The 7,906-nt window shown below is 49.1% G+C and overlaps 1 protein-coding gene across 4 annotated transcripts in view; it reads right to left on the reverse strand.

Moving 5' to 3' along the window:
* Window positions 1-7,319, reverse strand: part of OBSCN (obscurin, cytoskeletal calmodulin and titin-interacting RhoGEF) — a 178,036-nt gene extending 170,717 nt beyond the window's left edge. For all 4 annotated transcript variants that reach the window (XM_040077845.2, XM_040077838.2, XM_040077829.2 and 1 more), the window contains exon 1: window positions 7,110-7,319. The gene's annotated coding sequence lies outside the window, so the exon portion shown is untranslated. The remainder of the gene's footprint in view (window positions 1-7,109) is intronic.
* Between the last annotated feature and the right edge of the window lie 587 nt (window positions 7,320-7,906).

The following is a 7,906-nucleotide window of genomic DNA, read 5'->3' on the forward strand; positions in this document are numbered from 1 at the left end:
CCATGGGTAGGGATGTCAGCCTCTAGATCAGGTTTTCCAAGAAGATTTGAGTACATCATTTCTCTCCAAGCTGCTTAACCTCTCTGGCCTCATGGTGCCAGACCCCTCTGTCCTGGCAGCTCCTGTCTGAGCCATAGGAATGGTCCTGCTCCAGGTGAGCACATCCCTGCTTTTTCACCTTCAAAGTGCTGCACTACAGCAGGACCAGGGCTCTGGGTGCTGTAACTCAGAAAGGAAATAAAACCCAGTCAGTGAGACAGAAATATCCTTCTTAATCCTACAGCAGTTTGGCTTGCCTGCTGGCCACACATCCACCCACTCTCTCACCCAATGGCAAGTGCTCTCCCCATCTCCCCCGCCAGCTTCAGCAGAAATCAATAGGAGCAGGCCAAACCCCTGCCTTAATTCTGTAAATCACCATTTCTCCATTCTCTCCTATTAGTGCACCCATGTTAATGAACAAATCACTGATGGCATCAGGAAGCGTGTGTTGGATCGACCTGCCACATGGCCTTGGGAAAAATCATGTAATTTCCCAATTCCTTGTCTCCCCTCACACTTCTTCACATCAAGACAGGGATGGGCTCTCAAATAATTATGTGCACAGTGCATACATGACAGTGAACTTGCTGAGGCAAATGACAAATTGTGCACGAAAATTAATAACTGATTACAAATTTCCTTCCATTTATGCTGCTGGGGATTGAAAAATACAAGTTACCATTAAATCCATATACTGGAAAAGGGGAGGCACAGAAATACAAAATGGTATTTGTTACGAGAGCCCAATAAACTTTTGGAAAACTTCCTCAAGCACAGGGTGGGATTCTTTGGGTTGCCCTGAGCAAAGCCAGGGGTTGGACTCAATGGTCTTTGTGGGTCCCTTCCAGGATATTCTATGATTTTGGGATCATTATTATCATTCAAGATGGTATCGCTGAGCCAAACTTCAGACTTCATCTGGGTCTCAGATCCAAGGCAAAACCAAATGTAATCTTTCTACATTTAACAGAAAATGTACACCATGTCCTGTCCTATCCTTGTCTCCCACTCCAAAGGACACACAAAATTACAAGAAGCAATCAAAGACTCTTCCTCTTAGATGATATCGATCCTCTCTAAACTAATTCAATTTTGGTTGCTTTTGTTTCCTGGTATTGAGCAAATTTCATTATTCTGCCACAAATCTTTAGAAAATAAAGAAACAGGTTTCAAACAGTAAATCTGGAAGGGGGAAAAAAAAAACAATGGGGAAAATTTACTTTTAGTAAATGTTAAGAGGGTAAAGAATGATTGACTCACAGTCATCAGTGCTAAGACAAACTGACTTTCTGTTAAGTGGCCACCTTCAGCACAAAGATCTCCTTTTCTCTTGGTCTTAAACTGGTCTGGAAATCTGTGAATTAGTTTAAACTTCTCTGGACCCTCTCACTACCTCCAACCTCAGCCCTCAGCTGAGCTTTAAAACGGGTTTTCCATAAACACTTGTGCAGCTGCAAGCAGAGAAGGTCCATGGATGGTCAGAAGGGGCAGAGAGGAGCCTAGGGCTTGAGCCAGAGTACGCTGAAGTCAGTGGAAATTTCCACTGAAGCCAATTGATTGACAATCAGAGTCTTCTGCTCATTTGGGGAAGGACCATTTCAATGTTCAGAAGGAGATGCTGAGGTTCAGCTCAACTCTGGCAAGCCCAGCAGAACCATTCACTGCATTAACTAAGAGTTAACAATCAAAACACAGACTCAGAGCTCATGTGCTAATATTTCCCAGCCATTAGCTCGAATTTCAGGCTGCACTGTGCCTTCAAAGCACTTGGATGCACCTTCAGAAGACACTGCCATGTCCCACCCTTCCTGGGCTCCTCTTGTGTCTAATAGATTCATCGCTCTGACTTATTTCCAGCTTCTTAGCATCAAACAGAGCTCAAAAATAGAGTTGCTTCACTTCTCCATCAAACTGAGCTCTGCATAATGTGGACAAGTGCCTGGAGCAGTGAGATGGCTACAGAGACATGAGAGGAGCTGCTTGTGAACGGGTCAGGGACCTCTCAGCAACCAGGGGCTTCCCCCAACCCACCTGCGTGCTGTTCCCATCACCTGGGCCCCAAGACAGCTCTCCATGCCTGGAGGAGAGCTCTGCTCTGTTGGAGCAGGGTGAGAGCTCTCAAAGCCTGGCTCTTATAGGAGCAGGAATGCTGCTCGCTCCCTGAAGTGCATCCTTCTCTCCCTGCCCTTCTGCGCCAAGCTGTGCGCAAACGAACACGCTCCATCTGCTCCCTGGTACCTCTGAGAGTCAGAACAGCCAAAAAACAAGCAAGCTCCTGCAGCAGATGCCTGCTGGCTTTGCTCCTGGAACCAAGCTGGTGCAGCAAACCCATCCAAGATGCTTCTTCCCAGCGGCCTCCAGGTCCAGCCTCCCTCTCCCACGGCTCCCAAAAACTCATCTGGTGTTTGCAACTCACTTCTCCCCATCCAATACAAGATCCTGTGTCCACAGATCTCCTAGTGTGGGGTGAGAACCCACATCCCCCCCGCTCTTACCTCCACCTCCAGCAGCTTTCACCATGTGCCCTCACACTCTAAGGTTTTTACACCATTATGCATGGCCAGGGTGCCAGAAGAAAATCCAGGGATTAATGAAAACAGTGCGTGCTCATAATTATTTCAGAAATTTTTCTAACCCAGAAGGAAAAATAGGGTTTATTCCTTGCTCCACTACTGGCTTGTTTTTATAATTATGAGAAAGACACTACAGTTCTTGCAACTTTAATCCCCACCTGGAAAAGGTGGGGGAAGACTTGTTTTATGGGTGTGGAGAGCATGAAATCCAGAAAGAGGCATGAAATTCTAACCTACAGCAAGGATGAGGCTGTGGATGTATCTAACACATCTAACAAGTTAGACAGGCTGCATGAGATAAATTACATTTTATAATTTCAAATGGGATGAAACACCTCACACTGGAGCCAGGAGAGGACAGACTCATGAATGTACTGGAGGGACAAAATTTAATATTTCTACTGTGTAACTTGTCAATCAACTTAATCATTACTCTGATTTCAATTATTTACATGTTCATTCAAACTTCAAAAAAGCCCAGGAACTCCGAAACTTTTTAAAAAAATAGTAACTCCCTGCAAGTGCCAGGACAGCTCCCTTGGAAGCAGCAGGACCAGCAACAAAGCATGAATAAACCTAGTCAATGCAAATGCCCTTTCCAATAAATCTCAGACCTTTGCCAGTGTCATATTTCCCCATGTAATCCCTCTGTGATTAATCATTTGCAGCAGAGATCACATTCCCATCTGTGGTATTTCTGAGCACGCCAAAGGCAAACTGGCAGCACTTCTGATTTTCCTTATGTCTTTATTCATTTGGATTTTCCCTGGTTTGTGTTTAGGGAAAGAGGCAGAACTGCAGAGAGCTGACAGATAATGCAAATAAATCACTGCCCTGGAGCCAACTTGCAGCTGGTCCAGATCTCCTGCCCACTCCTGTGTCTGCCCAGCACCTGCTCCCCATGGACAAGGGAACGAGTGCCCTGCAGTGGGAACAGCCACAGAGCCGTCCAGATCCTGCTGGAGTCCTCGGAAGTGGAACTCATCAGGAGGTGGAGAGCCCTGAGGGTGGTGCCACCAAATCCCAGAATGGTTTGGGTTGGAAGGGACATTAAAGATCATCCTGTTCCACCCCCCTGCCACGGCCAGGGACAACTTCCATGACCCCAGGATGCTCCAAGTCCCATCCAGCCTGGCCTTGGACACTTCCAGGGATCCAGCCTCTCTGGGCACCCTGTGCCAGGGCCTCACCACCCTCATGAGGAAGAATTTCTTCCTAATATTCAACCCAACCCTGTCCTCTGGCAGTGTGAAGCCACTCTTCCTCATCCTATCACACCATCCCTTGTCCCCAGTCCCTCTCCAGCGCTCCTGGAGCCCCTTTAGGCCCTGGACGGGGCTCTGAGCTCTCCCTGGATCCTCCTCTCCTCCAGGCTGGACACCCTCAGCTCTGCCAGCCTGGCTCCATCCCAGCCTCCTGGGATCCACTGTGCAGTGCTGGCTGATTGGGCTGGTTTCACGTTGCTCCATTAATGCTGATCCGCACCTGGAAAGCCTTCAAGAACCTCTGAGGGGGCAGAGGTCCCCCCCAAGGTAAAATATCCCCCAAGCCATCAGCAGCCTGTGATGAAGCTCTTTGTGTGAGAGAGGACAGGGGTGACAGGTTATCCTCTGTCCAAGCCCTTCCATTCAAGGATTAGAAAGAGAATCCTGTCCACCAGGACTCAGGGAAAAGAGCAAAAAGCACCGTACAATCGATCTCATGAAATATTCCCGAGACAAAGGTGGCCACGAGTAGCAAAATCAGAGACTTTGGGGACATAATTAAACCTAAGGGATCACCAAAGGTCCAAACACAGATCAGAAGCACAGAATTTCTCTCAACACCACATTAAGGCCCATCACGTACCTGACTGCTCATTTCCTCAAACCTCTCTCACCCTTTCTTTGCCCAAGACAAAAATATGCTGATTTGAGGTATTTTTCTTTGGAGTTTACGTTTCCTGAACTTCCTCTGCAATGCTAAATTCTAATCCTCTCAACTTCTTTTCCTGACAGGAAAGGCAGGATTTACAGGGAACCTCCCGTCTCTGAATCCTGAGCTTTCAAAGGACATCACTGAAACAGAAGGTCCCGATAAAAATCAAGGGAGCACCGGTATTACTGTAGTTTACACGCCTTATCTGCTCGTATTGTTCCATCTAAAAACATCAGGAAATGGAACCCGTGGGTGGGAAGGGAAGTCGATGAGTTGTCAAGTGGGAAGTTTGGGTTTCCCTTTGATGTTTAAAATTCTGCTGAGGGAAAACAGCAGTAACCCGGCTGCCCTCTCGCTTCCAGCAGCCTCCCGGGGAATGGACAGCTTTGGAATAGCACAAGTGTTGGGTGTCAGCTGCGGGCTGGGTGACATCAGCCGGGCTCTGGTGGGTGCCTGAGAGCCGTCACACCAGACAGGGAGCTCTGGGGGTGAAATGCACACCAGCACACCCGGTGCTGCCTGCCCATGGCATCCCTAAATCGGGGCTCAGCGCGGATTCACGCCAGCACTCTAATCCAGGGAGGGAGGATTTATCCCGTTCCACCGGAGCGGGAGCGGTATCTGTGGCTGAGGAGCTGGGCTCAGGGCTTAGCTTGGGCTACTCTGAATTCCACTTCAGTGAGAGAGAACTGATTTTGGCATCTCCAAAGGTCACTGGATGAGCAGATGGGAGAGGTTTCTGTGGCGGATCAGTCACCAGAGATGTCGGACACAGAACCAGCGGCACACGAAGCCTTTCACAAGGAGCTTCTAACTCGACTCAGAGTCAGGCTTGTCTGCATTCCCTCCCATCCACAGCCCCCATCCTAAGCCAAAAAATCCACGGGAGATGTTGAGGGAAAGTTCATGGCAGGTCAGGGGCTGACACGGTGTTAAACACGGTGAGCAGCCCTCAGGGAAAAGGAGAAGCTCGAGACAATTCTGATCTTCGTGGTGAGGTTAAACCTGCACCAAGTGCCTCAGAGGGACTTGCATCCCCTCACACTCCCCCTGTTATCAATAACCTGGATGTTCCCAATGACTGGCAGCAAACAAGGGCTCAACCATTTAGAAAATTCCAAGGAGGAGCAAGAGCAAACCACGTGGTTTGTGCACGTCACTGGCCAAGAGGGTCGGGTACCTTCCAGGCACATTAGCAGCATACATTTCATAGAAACCATAAGAGATTCAGGCCACTTGGATGATTTATGTGGTTGAAACACTTATTATCTTTCCCCTCTACAGAGGCAGACCCCTCTTATAAAACTCATCCCACTTTCAACTACCTGGCCAGAAACCATTTTCCACCAACACACTAAACAGCTCCAAGAAACTCCATGAAGGGAAGAGATTTGATCCTCCTTTGGTTTTATTGCAGCATGGGGACTTCATAATTCCACCCCTAATGGAGCTACAAAACCACCCCTAAGATTTCCAGAGTCCTAAAACTGCACAGAGCAGCCCCTCAAGGCTCCATGGCAGCCACTTTTCCTTCTATTTTTCTGAGCCTCCCAAGGCTGCTCTGACAATAGGAAAAGGCCAAAGCAGCAGGGAGGTCTGGGCACACTGTGATGCTCACTCCTGTTCTGTGGAGCCGAGAATAAAGGAGATGAATGGAGAGAAAAGACACAAATTCTGGGGCTTCCACCCAGGAGACAGAAAAGGAGCGATGTAAATCTAGAAACTTCATCGGGAATTTCACCCGACTGTATTTTGCTTTGCACACAGCCCTGGAGAGAGGCGTCTGTGGCAGAATCCCAGTAAAAATTAAGATTTGCAAAGCTAGAAATGCTCCTGTTCTAGCTCATGTGATTTCTTACACGAGGGAGCTGCAGGATCACAGCTCCCATACGGACAAAGAATTCCCCCGGTGACAATCAGCCACGGCTCTGACCCAAGCCCTTGTATTTTAACGAGTGGACGTCATTGTCATTACAGTCACTCCACCCCATTGAGCTGTAGGGCCCAAAATAGCCTCAGCTGTCGAGCTCCATCTCTCCCCATCTCCCCTCAGAGCCATTTGGAGAAATGGGAGGAGGGTGAGGGGTTGCAGAATGAATCTGTATTGACACCACAGAGGAGCTCAGAGGGGAAAAAAAGTCCTGGCTGAGAAGAAAAGCTGCACTGAAATTATGCCCTGTAAATAAAACTTCAAAACGTTCCTTTCTGCCACCTCTCCGTATGTTTTACAGGCTCTCCATGCCCAGTGCTGTCTCAGATTTGGGGACAAACTGTATCAAGTTGAGTCTACAGCTCTAAACCTAAATTTTTTTTCACTTTTCTCCTCTAGAGGCTGATCTCTGCTCAGAAGTAATTCAGCAGAACAATCCACATTTGGCTGGGAGCAAAGGAAGGATGGGTTTACTACCTGCACCTTCAGCTCCATCCCCAAGTACGTTTCATAAAGCAAAACATCCTCCAGCACGGCACAAAAACAACCTCACCCCTCCCTCAGCTCCCAACAACCTTCTCCGCTTCCTGCTGGACGTCAGCATCCCCAAATCCACCTCTCCTTAGAGCTGGAGGTTTTGGTCTTACCTGGAGTCTCGTCTGAGTCTGAGGAGGACAAAGCTCTGGGCAGAGGAAGAAAGAGCCGATTCCTACTGAGATGAAAGGAGGGGGAAGAGGGAAGAGTGGGAACAGAGGACATGGGGGAGACCATATTGGCTTGGGTTTCCCCCCCCCATTTCCCCTCCAGGAAAATTAAAACAGACACCCCAGCGATGGCAGGGAAGTGCAGCAGAAGGTCCCCCCAAGTCCCCTGGCAGTGGCTCTGCTGCCCAGGGTTAGGCTGTGCCACCCACCCGTCGAACCTCCCTGGGTTTGTCCTCCCCCAGTCAAATCGCTGACGTGCTTCTCTCTCCCTCGGCAGCCCAGCTCCAAAATAGCTCTCGGGGTGTCATTTACCGGGGAGATTAAATTTCCCGCAGGACAGAGGCGAAAGGGCAGCGTTTTAGGGGCTCGCTGGGACGGCCCAGCAACCGGAGGGGGGAAAAACCCCCATCAGAAGTGGATGTTTGGGGGGTGTGGGGGATGGACTGCGGGGACAAGGTGGGTCAGGACCATTCCTCAAGGGTCCATCCCACAGCCAAGTGCTAAATGTGAGGTGGGGACTCGGGAGCGGGCGGCCGCCGACTTATCAGCGTCGCGCTCTGGAGAGGAATCCTTTCCCAAAGGCACCAGATCAATAGTAGGGTTATTTATAACCTCCCAGGCAGGAGCTGTTACAATGGCAAATCAACAGCAGGTTAATAATCCTCAACGTGTCTCTGCCCCTTCACCTTGTATATACCTCGCTTATACATTTCCTCGCCCTTTTTCCTCATGAACGTGAA

This window comes from Hirundo rustica, chromosome 1 (genome assembly GCF_015227805.2).
Source record: "Hirundo rustica isolate bHirRus1 chromosome 1, bHirRus1.pri.v3, whole genome shotgun sequence".
NCBI lineage: Eukaryota > Metazoa > Chordata > Aves > Passeriformes > Hirundinidae > Hirundo > Hirundo rustica.